This window comes from Ambystoma mexicanum, chromosome 13 (genome assembly GCF_040938575.1).
Source record: "Ambystoma mexicanum isolate Mex_15411 chromosome 13, UKY_AmexF1_1, whole genome shotgun sequence".
In the NCBI taxonomy this organism is placed as follows: Eukaryota; Metazoa; Chordata; class Amphibia; order Caudata; family Ambystomatidae; genus Ambystoma; species Ambystoma mexicanum.
In genome coordinates, this window is record NC_090938.1 from 557,494,908 (window position 1) to 557,510,705 (window position 15,798).

Sequence of the window (15,798 nt, forward strand, 5' to 3'; positions counted from 1 at the left end):
CATTTCACTGCTGGTAATTTCTGTGAACTTGAAAATTTCAATATATGAGGATGCGGTCTCATCTGGCAAAGTGACTGTCATTTTTTGTTAGTCAGGGCGTTTATGATAGATTCCCTGGCTTTGGAGATTTTGTTGAGGAAGGCGATCTGGGTTGCATCACATTCTTCTTGTGAGGGTAGGAATGGAGGAGTGATGGCTTTGGGTTTTTCTATAGATTTTAGAATGTTGAAAAGTTTGCTTGTGGAGTTTGCGGCTGTGGAAATCTGTTCATTATGGAAGTTTTTCTTAGCCTCTGTTATCATGTGTTTATATTTTACTTCACTTTCCTTCCATAGGGCTTTATTGGCAGGTGAGTTTTTTTTTTTGCCAAACATTTTCTCTGATTCATTTGTCCCTTTTTGTGGGGAAGAGACCTCGTATTGGCTCCAACGATGAGGTTATTCTGAACTGGGAGGTGGAGTCTGTCCACTTCCGCTAGAAGCGCGGCGAAGCCGCCCAAAATAGCAGCTGACCCATTTCACAAGCTTGATGCTGGTCCCAGTTGCAGCATAAGGGCTTTGCACAGTGAAAGACATAGGGCGCCCCGGGGATAAAACCACATAAATGTGACTGTTTATAAACAAGCTGCAAGTGAAACTAGGGACGCCTGACAAAGCAGTCCCGTGATGCACCTGCAATCATCTCGAACACCACGAGCCCTTCGCAGCTCATTAAGTTCTCATGCGCCTCCTCTTCTTCAGCCTGACCCACTCTCACAGTTGACTGCATAGCAGGGGATTTCCAGGTCGTGGATCTGAAGAGCAGGTGCTCGGGCTCAGTTTACTTCCGGTATCAAACACGTTATTCATAGGCACAGGCTGGTAAACGCTGACAGCAAAGTAATGTCGCAAAGCGTTGGTGCTGCCGCTTTTGCTACCTTAGCTGGAAAAACGTCATTCCCAGGGTAACAGGATATCATAGGTGGCTCAGGCCACGTAACCCAGCTGCTCACGCATAAATTAAACGTGAACATGGGGTAGGGCTACTGTGTGTATTAATTCTTCCCTTGCAGGCACACAAGCACGTACTTCCTCCTCCACCCGCCTCACATCCCCTGTACGGCCTGGATCTAGATCCCTCCTACACAACGACTTGGACAGACAGCCAGGATGTCGCAATGTCTTAAACAAAGATTCTTCAAACAATTTCTTCAATCCAATGGATAAGTTGTCATGTGATCCTTTTTGTCCTTACACTTCAATTGTGTGTCTCATGGTCACCACAGTTTGTAGCTTAATTTATTTCTGGTACACTGTCCCCCGCATACCCTGCTTCACCCTGGTAGCCGTTCCCGGGATTTGACGTTGATGTCTGGGTTTCTTATGAAGGATATATCCTTGGTGACCTTCTTACCTGCCTTCTCACCGGTCACCATGGGACTCTTCACTTTCAAAATAGAGGCTCAGGGCTAAGGCGAGGCATTTCTTTGTGAGTCATTGGTTGGCGTACTAACACCATGTCTCCTTGAACTAGGTGGAATTGTTTAGTGTCAGGGCATCTTTTCAATGTTTCCTTTGATCATGTACACCGTAAATAAATTCTCATCTCACGTATCACGATGGGTTCCAATCAAACGTGTGCGTGTTGTGTCTCCTGAACATAGGTTGCACTGGGCGTGCGGCTAATTCCTGTAATCCTGCAACAGTTCATGGAGAGCCTGTTCAACGAGTTTGTTGGCGATATTGCAGATACCATGAGGCTTTTTGCGCTCGGGGTCACAGAGGGGCTATGCGTCGTTGTTGGAATCCAATATATGAAACCAATGAGGGGAAATCTTGGCTTGTGGAAGATGGGCCCTGGTGTGATTTTATTCCTTTGGAATTACCATACACAGTAAATATCTTGCCCAATGCAGGTACTACCGCTAATGCAGCTGTGGATGGAAGAATTTGTAAGTCTGGGTATCGTGGGTACTCATCAAATACCGCAGATGTAGGAACCCGAAATTAGTGAATTAAAGAAATGTTATGAATACTTCCTAGCAGATGGTTTGGGGTGATGGAGTCATATGCAGAGGTTTGGGGAAAAGATGAGGTTGCAAGCTTTTGCAAATGGTGCAAGATTGCAGGGTTGTTTCACCGTAGATGGTCTGTCTATCCTTGGGGATAATCCATACCTTTTTTCTCAGTAATGTGGATGTGATGCCTCAATGTCCTTTATGAGCTAGATCATTGACCCTTTGGTGTAGGGATTGAGGCCCTGCTGTTTTGTTATTCTTTAACAGTAATATGGAGTCCAGTAAGGATAGAGCACCCTTTACCGCAGCAGTATTTGGAGGCTGTGTTGCTCTTTACCAAGTTGTTGTGATTAATCCCTGGGCATGCTTCTGTTTTCCTGATGTTAAACAAGCAGTGATGATAGCTGGTGTCAGAGCTCCTTTTTGCTCCTTTTTAAGGTCTTCTATAAATAGTAGTGCGGGTCGAGCATAATGTATTATGTGGTTGATGTTATGATCCGCTATGGAAGGTGTTGTGATGGAAGTCTGCGTCCTTTTCTAGTTTATGCACTATGTTGAAATGGTAGTCCTGGCAATGCGAGGTGGCATGTGAGCAGCGGTTTTGCTATAGATGGTTGTGAGCGCTTGATGGTCATTAGTGACTGTTGACTGTTTCTCAAACTGAGAAAGGTGATAGACTTTGGGCCTCATTACACGGAAGGAGGTAACCATGCCGCTATTAGCGGCATGGCTACTCCCTTACCGCAGTATACCGTAATTTCATCGACTGGCTTTTCATCGCAGGGTTTTTTGCCGCGATTTTTTTTCGAACAAAAAAAACATCGATTTTTTTGGGTTAAAAATTAAATTAATTTGGTGTGTGTCTAGGGGAATATTAAAATAATTAAACGGATGGGGGGACTGGGGGGGGAAACACCCCCAAAAAAAAAAAAACGTTTTTTTTCAAAAACCCCGCGATGAAAAGTCCGTCGACGAAATCACATAAAACCCTTACCGCATTCCGACCCTGGAGGACCCGGTAAATCGCCATGGCAAATACCATTCCCCATTCCCATTCTTGCCCCCTTAGGGCTCAATGGGAATGGGGAAGGAGCTAATAACGGTACCGCAATTTGCGGTACCATTATTAGCTCTGAAGTCCCTTAGCGGGTCCCGTCCTTAACACCTGGTCAGACCAGGCGTTAAGGACGGGACCCACTGAGGGACCTCGCAGTAGGGCCCTTACCGGTGCCAGTAATCTCTTAGCACCTACCGTGTAATGAGGCCCTTTGAGTGGTGTAGGAGACTATGCAACTGAGAGGGGGAGACCCAAGACAATGTTGTGCCGGAATCAATCGTAGTCCCACTCGGCTCACATAAACTGTGATTTTGGTATTACGGTTTGAATCGAAGTACAACATGCAGACTGGTCATGCTATGTGAAGGTAGATTTCATCAATTGCTGTATGGTAGCTTTTCGACCATGTGATTTCTTGATCTTTCCTGAGAACGTGGCTTAGCGGGGCACTAATTGCCATGAAGGCATTCATGTATCACGTGTAATGGATGGCTAGGCCTAGGGAGGAACGCAGTTGTTATGCGCTGGATGGGTGCTGCATATTTGTTAGCACTTCTACTATATCAAGATCTGGTTCAAAGCCGTTGGCTGAGAAAATGTGTCCATAAAACATTAGTGTATGGTTATTAAATTTGCGCTTTCGCGATTCATTTTCAGATTTTCTTCTTCCACGACACGCTCTGTGTAATGTAGCGTCCTGGAACTCTGGGGACATGCCGAATACTAACTTATCAACATCGTCATGTATGCAGTTTGGAATATGGCATATGACTTCATGTATCTCTTCTTGGAATCATGGCTCAGCAGCTGAGGATATTCCAAAAGTAAGACGATTGTAGCAAAATAGTCCTCGGTGTGGCGCGAATGTTATGATGTAACTGGATTGCTGGATTAGCTGAAGCTGGTGGTATCCCTTTAATTAAATCTACTTTGGAAAAGGTGGCTCCATTTATTTTGTCTATTATCATTGGGGCTTGATGTCTCTCTGTCGGGCTTCATTGGGTACTTGTAAGTCTATGCAGAGACAAATGCGCTTGTCTCACCATTTCTTAGGAATAGTGAGTGGGGAGGCCCAGGGAGCGGGACCTTTTACTGTTTTGATGATGTCTTGTTTTAGTATTGAGTATAATTTGTCCTCCACTTGGCTTTAACATATTCATTTTATACCCCTCTTGTGCGTTGCCATCAGTTTGATGGATGTGCAGATGTGTAGTTCAACTTTATTTTTGCCTATGCCTTGAAATCACGTCAGGAACAGCGTGTCTACTTTCTGTGCAGTATCTATATAGTGACCAGCCAGTATGTGACATAGGTACGTTGACCAGTCCTATTTGTAATGCCATCCCAGATCTAAGATTGCAGCCGCTATTAGCATCGGTCTTGATAACTTCTTTTTCTACCTTTTCTCGCTTTTCCCCAGCGGCTCACTGCCTCCAGAGCCCTGTTTCTGTCTAGGCTGGACTATTGCAATAGCCTCTTCCTCAACCTCCCTTCTTCTGCCCTGCACCCTCTGCAGCCCATCCAGAACAGAACCGCAAGACTTATCCTTGGCCTCAAGCCCAGAGACTGTATCTCTCTGGCGCTGAAATCCCTTCACTGGCTCCCTGTGGTGCAAGGACCAAGTTCAAGACCCTCTGCATTGGGCCTCAGACCTACCTACCTGCAACACTGCCTACCTAAATACTGTCCCTCATGAGTCCACTGCTCATCTACCTCCAACCTTCTGCGAGTGGGTCAGTTCTCCAAGCAGAGATTTGGAGGAAGATCCATCTCCTCAGCAGGTGCCTCCCTCTCGAATAGCCTCCCTGCCGCACTCCGTCTTAAGCCTGATCTTCTTAAATTACGGAAACCCCTCAAGACCATCCTCCTCTCCTCTTCCTTCTCTCTCGCTCTACCCTGCTAACCTAGTACTCAGCTCTTTCCCTCTCTCCCTCCTCTTCCCTACAGCTTGCTGACTGGCCACCCCGTGTACCTCAGAGTCTCACTGGTCCCTGGCACCCACGCCATTCCTCTTTCGCACTTGCCTCACGGCCATACACCCCACCCACACTCTCTGCACTTGAGAAATAACCCAAGAGATTGTCTCTCTCTCTACTTACTCCAGTCTCCACCAACCGGGTGCACTTGAGCCTCCCTCACCTTGTGACTGTCTGTGCACTTGCACGATCCGTACGCACTGTGCCTGAAGATCGTCTGTCTGTTCTCCCTTGTCTTCAACCCTTAATTATACTGCTAAAACTGCAGAATCGCCATCAGGCCTATTTGCTGTATCTCAAACTGTTAAATGTATTTTTACACACTTCCTCTGTCCTGTGCAGACTATTATCATCTCAGAATTTCAAGGACTCTGAGCGACTTGTTTTTCCCCATGTTTCCACCCTCCATGAGCGCTTTGAAACACTTGCCTGTGTATAGGCACTTTATAAATAAACAATACCATACCATACCTTATTGGTAGATATTCACTTCTGCCAGTATGAGCGTTGGAGGTCTTGGCCCGCAGGCATAGTTGTTTTCACTCATGAGTTTGACCGTGGCCCCCATCTCTAGCAAGAATTTGAGGTATGGTCGTTTATGTGCACTAACATCTTGTCACTGGTCACCACTACTGTGGTATTTCCCAGCGTGAAAATAGGGCCTGTTTTTTCGCTCTCCACTTGGTGAAGTTCCTAATTTGCATGCTAGTGGTGGCACGCTCTTGAGATCATATTTTTCCCTTCGGGACCTCTGTGCTCGTCTTTTCTCAGTGACAGTTGTCATTCGAACGTCCGAGAGCTTCGCATTGGGGGATGTCTCAGTTTTTTGTCTTGGCGCGCCCAGCGCGCGTATTTGCATGACGCGCAGTTAATCTCTCATAGTATTGCATTGGCTTGTGACGTTCGACATGCAGATCTAAATTGGTTCTCTCTCACACAGTCAGCGAGGGATTGTCCTAACGCTGGGCCCTCGTCATGTGGGAAATCATAGCCACATCTACAGTACTTTTTCTTCTTGTCTTTGTCTTGCACTGTGGTAGTGGACATTTGATGTAGAGTCATGGATGCAGGAGGATCACATTTTCAGTGTGTCCATGTCTTCCACATGTAGATAAATGGCCATTGCAGTGCAGGCCATTGCTTGCCAGGATCTTCTCTAGCTAGGGTGACCAGACATCCCGATTTTGCCGGGACTGTCCCGGAATTTTGTGCTCTGGCCCCCTTTCTCAAGATTATGTTCCCATTGGAAACTGCACTGGTCCTGGTTTTCTGTAGTAGGTCCTGATGCCTGGCAGTCAGGAATTCACCATCGTGCACAGAAAAAATGCATTTTACAACTTAAAATAGTGTTAGTTTGTGATACATTAATCATACTCTGTGTTTATTCGAACAGTAACACTTATACCACCTTCTCCTACAAACGCTATTGAAGTGTAGTGCCTTGACAGCCACTTTCAAGAGTTAGTCCTACTTTTATGTTGGTTGCCCTGTCCCGGTTTTTGACTTTTTAAATCTGGTCACTCTTCCTCTAGCGTGTGGGGCTTTTGTGCCTCTGTGGTGCTCTATAGAGTCTCGGCAGCCTCGGAACCTTTGCGTCCCCTGGACCCAGACCCGGTTCTGGCTGGCCCAGGGGAACTATCGTGGGGAGTGGGAAGGCAAGAGGGGCAGTCCGCTATGTTGGCTGTCCCTCTAGCGCCCCCTCCGGGGACTGGCCATCCACTGATGCCTCACAGCCTGTCATCACATGAGATGTCGTTTTTTTTGTTCATTTGAGTAAAGAAGAAAATCACAGAGCTTGACACGTATGCGTAGACGTGACAAAAGTGTCCATGCTCTGTTCATGGTGTAGTGATAATTTAAGTGTTTCTTTAGACCATCAAATATGCTAACGTATTTTCTGGCCTTTCATACATGATGCCAGCGGAAAGCGGTAGGAGGCCTTCATTCCGTCTGTTGTTCAGTGATGCAAGGGCATCGCTATATTTAAAATGTGCGGCTCCACCTCACCATCTAGGTTCTAAACCGGTCATGGTCGTCATGTCAAATGCTGGAGGCGTTTTATTGTTTTTTTTACAGAGAAAGTCTCAATGTTCATGCCTTGCTCTTGACATGGAGGTGCAGGCTGACTCCACAATGACGCTTCAGTGTCGGACATTTTGTCTGCAGAGTTGATGACGTTGTTTCATTTGGAGGATTTGCTGTTTTGTCTTTTGTCTGCCATCTGTCTGTGATATGTGAGAGTTATTGAAATGGTGATTGTTATGTAGTCCCCCTCCTAGGAGCATGGTATCTCCCAGGAGCTAGTGGCAGTAGCCACGTGACGTCCTTAATAAAAGGGACTGAGCAGCTTCCCGCTCATGCCAGTCCGAGTATGCAGCCCGGTGTGCCGTGTCATTATTTCAGCAGCACCATGCTGGTGCTGCGTAGCTGACAGAGGGCCTGGCTCCCCCAGGCCCTCCATCATGACGGTGTCCCAGCTGGGCAACTCCGTCCACACCTGCTGCCTGACCATACCAGTGGAGCCCCTGCCGGGCAACTCCAGCTGGTGTAAGCCAGTGTCCCTGCTGGGCAACACCAGCGTCGGACGATGATGTCGGCCTGGGTGCCCCCAGGCCACGTGGAGCCCGCGTGCCCATGGGCTGACTGGGTGCCCCCAGTCCTGGAGCTGTTGGCTGGGTGCCCCCAGCCATGGATGTCCACGTGGATGCCCCCGACGTATGCAGGGTGATCCCTGCCACCGAAGGTCTGCTGCGTGACCGCAGCATCTGTGTCGCTGGAGGCCCCCAGCATAAATCGGACTGGTCTGGGTGCCCCCAGAGCAGGACATAACAGTGATGTGTGGCTAATTTTGTTCTCGAGTTTCCTCTCACTTCACAGTTTAGAGATGATTCTGCTTTCAAGTGCAGGTTCTGGTGCAAAACTAGCCTCCATTGTGTTACATCATTTGTGTTCCATAATTCACACTGTTCTCTGCTGCACATGCATGTTTCTCCCTTGAACCTGCTTTCCAGGTTGCAACGCTCTTCCCGGTGGAGCAGAAAAGGAGACGGTTGGAGCGTGCAGTAGTCTGGTAATTCAACGTGGTGCCGGATCGAGTCAAAACTGGATTATGACAGGAGCACATGTTTAGCAGCATGGCGAGTCCTCCCCACTCCAACGAAAGACATGCCAACTCCAGCACTCGTTCCCGCCTAAAATAATTAAAACCCCAATGCTATCCTATGAAGAAAGTCGACTCTCCTGCTTTCTGGAGCAAAATCTCCCTCCCACCTGGTTGAGAAACTTGGCATGTCTGCACCGTCCCTTTGGGCGGAGCAGAATTAAATTATTAGGACGCGCAAGGACAATTATGCTAGCATGGCGGAGTTCCTCCAAGATGAGCAAAATAGTATTTGGGGGTGCACTGCACAAGGGGATACAAACACAGACCTCAAAGTGCTTTTTTGTGAGTTGTCATTGGTGGCCCGGGTCGAGGCACCTGGACACTCACACATAAATTGAACACTGACGCAGGAGAGGGTCCCTGTGTCTTTATTCTCCTCCCTACAGCAATAGGCATGCTGTAGTGTAATGTGGCATTTCCCCATGCAGTGCCTTGGAATTCCAAAATGGTAAATAACAGAAGGGCCTGCATGACTGGGAAACATGCAGGCCTTTCCTGTCGCCGAATCCTTCGTGTGCGATAACAGGACATGAGTAATCGTAGGTACTTCCTCCTCCATCTTCACAACGATCTGGGTAGGAGCTACAGCCTGCTACAAAAGCTTTCATTTCATTCATCCTGGTGACATCATCCCAGCACAGCCAGTATTGCAGTATATGGAAAGCAAGACCGTGTGCCATTTACTTACTGGTAATCTTCATTAGCCCTGCCTTACTCTTCCCCTTCACAGTATTTCCTCAGCATATGCCAGTCAGATAGCACAGCGAGGAGAGTGCTCGCTTTGACGTCCGTCCTGCTGTCGCAGGTTCAAATCCCGGCAGCGCCAAACTCAGCCTTTCATTCTTCAGAGATCGATAAATGAACACCACACACCGTGGGTAATAATAAGCAGCACTCAGATGCCTGAGGGTTTCTAGCGCTATATAAATGCAAGATTATTATTATTATTTACTTGTGAGGTCCGAACCTTCCCATCCCCCACCTCCCTCTACTGAGAACAACACACTCCTATCCACCACAACGTGTCAGTTCAATACTGCCTCACACACATAGATGCCAAACGTTTCACAGCGGGCTCAAGGGTTACATGTGCATTGCCCACGTTCCCATAGTTTCCACTCCAAAAAATGTGCATAATTTGAACACCTTCATTTTCCACACTAAGAAGACAATTTGGGGTTCGTTACATGTATGGCAGTGTGGGGAAAAATGGGTGTCAACGGAATTGCTACCACTTTTCCTGCACCGCCATACTACGAGTATGGCCCTGGAGTGGTGGAATTTACCTCCGACACTATGCTGGAGGTAAATCCTCCAACTCTCCACTCAAAATTGGCAAAATCGGCAAAATTACCACAGCAGTAATTCCGCCAAAAATGCCCCATAGAGTCCAATGTACTCTAATGTGGATTAACTCCACCACTGCCACATGGAATCCGGTGGGAATTTCATCATCCCAAGTAGTGGTAACAGTAATTCCATTGGAATACGGCCCCAATTCGTAATTAGGCCTAAAATGTGCTGTGAGCCAACCAGATTGTGCAAAATTGCATTAGAAATAGAAACAAGCACAGGTCACTTTTATTTACCATTTTGTAAAAGTGTTTAATAGTGTAGACAAGTGTATTGGCCCATTAGAGGTGACAGTTCCTTAGTTTTAGTTAAATGTGATTTGTGATTAATTTGACAGACAAGCACTTCATCTTATTTTCGTCACTCAGCGTGTGTACTGCATGGTACTTGTAACTCAAGTGGTGGGAAGACAATGGAGTGCCTGGTGTATTCGGCAAAACGGTTCTGGGTGTTCACTATCAGTGACTTTCTTGACAAATTGCAACATCAGTAACTGATGTATGTAGATGGAGCAAACACAATTATCTCAACTTACAATTAAACCAATTGTAAACACTTGTATATCAGGCTCCTCAGTGCTTTATTGTCAACCTAGCCCCACCAATAACTTTTGTGACCGAAATCGCTTGCATGTGTGTTTTGTTTGGAGTTGAGGCAGCAAGGTTGAAGCCTTGTCTGTGAAAACGGCAGACTTTAGGAGGTCAAAGCTCTGATCGGCAGAAGCAGGCCTTAGTAAAGCCATTGTACGCAGATAAAAGGCTAGCTTTGCATCTGAAAGGTTCATCACTTTAGTAAAGTGAGGACCTTCTTCCTCAGCCTGCCCTGATTCCGGGTTTCCTGACACCTTTGCAGGCCCAAGGATTGGGTGTTTTGGGGTTTCTGCTTCTAATACACCTTTGTATGAAGATGTCTGCTCATTTAAATCTACTGAAGAAGATTATTTAAGTGCTTTATATCCAATGGCATCTATCAACTCCATAGATGTCTATGAACTCTAACTCCCATAATCCTCAAGTAGTGAAATGAGGAGGATGAAGGAGTTGGTGCAAGGTAACAAAAGCTTGAAGCTCAATGCACAGACTACTTGTTCTACAGAAATACCTCTGTATGGGATATTTAAAGCTGGCAACTGCACTATGGATGGATGCACTGCAGGAGAAGATGTCGGCTCCAGAGAGAAGGCTTTCTAGTGTGGGAGACATGTACCTTTGTGGTGGAGCAGCAGCGTCCACAGAAGCAGGAGCAATGCAGAGCCAGAGCAGGAAGTGCCGTGGAGATGGCAGGAACCGCAAAAGAGTTTGTGGGCACTTGGTAGATCGACAAAGCATCCTTCTCCAGACCGGCACCTGTGGGAAAGCAGGTGTAAAAAACGCAGACCCGGGAGGGAGCCAGAAGGACATCTGTAGCATCCTGAGTGGGAAGCGATCCACAGAGCCCCACTGCAGAAGCGCAACTAGGACCAAAGCTGCTGGAGAAAACCAGTGAGTCTGCCCAAAGCAAGTGGGGACCCGGGGCGCTCTGGCAACTGTACCGAGAACAGTTTGAACGTTTAGAAAATACAAGAAGTTTATTTGAATGCAGAAAAGGCAAAGTGCAGAATCAAAACTCAATGAGAAGTTTGTTTGAATGCAGAAAAGGCAACGTTCAGAATCAAAACTCAATAAGAAGTTTGTTTAAATGCAAACAAGGCAAAGTACAGAGTCAAGCTCCAAAGAGATATAAGTGCATAAGATGCAAGTGTGGGGTAAGGTTTGAACAAATATTACCATAGGCAGGTATACCGAACACACCACGGTATATACAGTTGTGGTGATACAGACGAACTGCGAACTGCATATGAAGTTTTGGCACAGCAGTATACCAGACAAGTGAAACCAAAAGAGACGTCCTGGCGGGAAAGTACACCAGGCAGTGGGAATTGCATAAATTGACCTGGCAGGGGAGTATACCAGGTGAGTTGCAAAGCTACAAGGAAAACTACAGAAGAACAGTGTGTGTTAAATAAAAGGATATACTTGTGTTGAAGAAAGATTGTTGCTGAACTTGTTGCCTAATAGGAACATTATGAACCCAGGAGAAACACAAAAGGGAACTGTTAGTAAAAAAAAAAGGATATTGCCATCCATTCCAAATCCAGGGGAAAGGAACCACCCTCTGGATCCATGATCTTTCACCTTGGAGAACATTTTTTGGAGTTATTTGAATCTTTAGTTGTGAATACTTTGTTTGCCCATACTAGGTTGAAGACATTTCCTTGCACACATTTTATTATTTATTATTCTTTTATTTGTGGTGTGAGGGTCAAGATATGCTGTTTTGGATATAAAGAGGGCTTTTCAGTTATTGACATCCTGTGTGGGGTGAAAATACAGCTCCAGAGTTACAGAGATGGAGAGGCCATGCTAAGATCCTGTTGTGAGAGTGAAGCTGGCTAATGTGGAGCCGCATTGAAATATAAAAGCCAGTACAAAACAGTGATTTCCAACATGAGGCCTAGTGAATGAGTGAGAATGGGCCTTATTCAACTTTATCAAAATGAAAAGGAACTCAGTGGAAAGAGAGCGTGACTCAGAACGGTAATATTGCTAACAATGCCCAATGAATAGGAAAAGACATAGGGTGCTGCACATGCTGACTTCATGTAAACTGGGAAAAGGCACATTTTGACAGATTCAAAACTGCACCAGTACACATGGGAAAATATATATTGCAATGCTGTGCCTTTGAAAAATAAAAAGGAGGAATTGTGCCTTACATTTAAAAAGTGAGGCCAAGTGACATATTTCAGAGAAAGACACTTACTTTCCACAAATAAAATGACATTTAAATGGATAGGCTTACTTGTTAGAGAAGTGAACACATATTTTCTATGTAACTGTGGCCTTTGTGTGAATAATTCCTAAAATGAACTTATATCTGTCCAGACCATATACAAAGAAAGATTGTATTTTAAACAACATGGCGAGATATAATGCTACATGTTACATGTAAGCACATCTTTTTGATTTAAAGCTGTATTTTCTGAAGTATGGATGCAACTGGTGTTTTTCCCACTGAACTGAAAGGTCTGTGCCTTTGAAAATTTGAACTGAAGACCTTTGGGCTGGGCCCCCCAAGAAAAGCAGGCCTGGTTTGGTTAGAAATACAAATATAACAGAGAATTAGATCAAAATTGTGGGAGCTGTAGATAATAGGGCTAGCACAGATGACTTTTAGGATCAGGTCTCCCCATTAGCTGTGCATTAGTGATCAACAGAAATGACCTTTTCAAGATTGACTCAACCTCAAGAAATGGCTACAGAGCCACTAATGGATGATCAAACATTGTGGATGAAATAGGCCTTGGTGATAAGCAGATGTTCATGACAGGTCGTCAGGTCACAAGAACAGAAATTATTCTTTTAAAAAAAAGGTTGGGCTAGTGTAAAGATGAGGGACACATTTGATGCCTTGCCATGTGATTAACATTGAGACAGGTTTTCTTTAATAAAAAGAGAATTGGATATCCCAGTGAATTTATCCAAGACTCATATTAAAGAGGATAAGAAGCCCATCAGTGTCATGTAAATATGAAACCTGTATGATGTATACAAGTCAAAAATTATGATTCCGGACTTCTCATAATTTCGAAGGAATGGAAAGTTGGTGTGGTTATAGGTTATGTAAGTAAGGTTTGAATCTTTTAGGGTCAGAGTTGTGACTATTTCAACTGTGCCTGCAGTTATCAGAAAAATGGCGTTAGCTGCCATGTTGTTAGATTTTTAAGGACAATGATAAAGTTAAACCCACTTGTCATTTTGAGATGGTAAATCTTTCTCCGCCATCAGCCACCATCATCCACACACCCCAACTCCTTGTCCTATCAGCAGGCAGTGGGTGTATTGGGGGTGGAGGAGGGAGAGAGCTGGCCAATCCATAGCATGGGAATTATGATAATAATAGAGTGTCACCAGCCCTATAAGAGATCGGTTTCCAATCTGAGAGTGTCTTTTCTTTGACTTTTTGAGGCTGATTCATGGAACAAATGTGTGCCGAAATTTGTGGTGCAAGCTGGCGCAAGCGTGAAAAAGCAAGCGCATGCTTGCGATTCATGGAAGGCCCTGCGCGTGTTTTCCCCGGGATGTGCACCTAATCCGCGTGTGGCGCACACGGGCGTGCATGTCACTGCAACATCCCGAACGCCGTGCGTGATGCGTACAGTGAAAGCGCCCAATGTGTAGCGCACACACCAAAAAGTGGGCGGAACACGCGGAATGGGGAACAACATGTGAAAAAGAAGGCGTAACTGGGGAAAGACTGCTGGAAATACACAGAACGCCCACAGGCACGCGAACAACACGTATTCATGGAATCGAATAGGGGAAACCCACCCACGCCAAAGGACTCGCACAGGCGTAAACACATCCGCCACACGAAGACAGGCGGAAGCGTCCCTGCGCAGTATAAAAGTGCGCGCAAACAACAAACACATATATATAGCTACGATGAATGTCCAATTTCTCGCAGCTTTGATCGTGGGACATCGTAGGAGGAGGAGAATAGCCAGGGCCTGCATTTTTTTGCCCAGGGCCAGCCTTTTTGGGATGCCTGATGACCAGGTCTATGGCAGATACAGGTTTCCACCCCATATCATCCTAGACCTGGTCAGGGAGTGGGAGGATGACCTTACATCACCCACCTTGTGCTCCCGAGCACTGAGCCCCTTGGAAAAAGTGCTCAATGTCCTGCATTTTTTGGCCACTGGGTCCTTTCAGCGGATAACTGCCATAGTTGGGTGTGTCTCACAGGCCACGCAGTCACGCTGCCTACACCAGGTGTTGGCAATCATGACTGCGCGCCTCTCAGTCCGCAGGCACATATACATGCCCAGAACACCTGCAGAAAGGCAGGCCGTGGTCCAGGACTTTTACAGGGTGACACATTTCCCCAAAGTGCTTGGTGCCATGGATTGTTCCCATGTGGCCCTACGTCCACCTAGGGCCACTGAGCACATCTATCAAAACCGCAAGCACTGGCATTCCATCAACGTACAGGTTGTATGCGATGCCCATCGAATCATCACCTCTGTCCACGCAAACTATCCTGGGTCTACCCATGACAGTTTCATATACAGAATGTCCGCCCTGAGCCAGGACCTGGAAGCTGGGAAGCATGGCGACACATGGCTCATTGGTGAGTACAAATGTCTGTGCACATGCATGCATGTCACACACAGACAAATACGCAAACCCAACTAATCACAACCATTATGACCTCCCCAAGGGACAGTGCATACCCTCTGAGCAACCACATGATGATGCCAATACGGAACCCCACCACACCACCCCAGGTAAGATACAACGCTGCCGATATTGCAACCAGGGGCATAGTGGAGTGCACATTCGGAGTGCTCAAGTCACACTTTCGCTCCCTTGACCGCTCTGGCGGCCAGCCACTACATGCACCCCTCAGTAGTGTGCAGGATCATTGTGGCAGCATGTGTCCTGCACAATGTTGCGACACGGCGGGGCGTACCCGTAGACATGGTAGTGCCCCCACATCCCCAAACACAGGCACATGCGCTGCTCATGGGAGGGGAAAGGGCACGTGGCGAGGCAGCCCGGACCCAGCTTGTGGCCACATTTTTCACCTAAACTCTCACACCTGCACAGGCCTGGCACATACCAGGTGACAATTGATGATGACAAAGAGACAGTAAACTGTCACAACCTTACCACCCTGAGAATGTTGCCATGGAAGTGCCACATTGTGTGCATCCCTAGCTACTTAAACATAACCAATCCTGTGTGCCCAAAAGGAACACATGCAAGGTGTAAATCGCACCACCTCCTTGCAAAACAGGCCATGACAATCAGTGGTATGTCACCCAAACCCTCCCAACCCACATCACCCTTGTTGGCAACACCATGACATGGTATGCAACATCAAAAGAGGAAACCAAAAGCACAACACATGCCCTATTACATATGAAGTGACACGTGATAAATGGAAATAGGCCTGAGACAATCACACCTGACATGGAATCAGATGAAATGACTGACCAACAACCTCCCACACATACAAAGTCACATACAAATGCATGCCACCAGCGGTGCCATCAATAAAAGACAGAATGCCTGTTGGCATGCACATTGGCCAATCCAAATGCACAAATCCCTAACCCGTGTGCTGTGTGTGTCTCCTGCAACACAACGCTCAGCATACAGCACAGTGAGCAGCCATTGTGTTGAGGATACACCTTGAGCATCATATA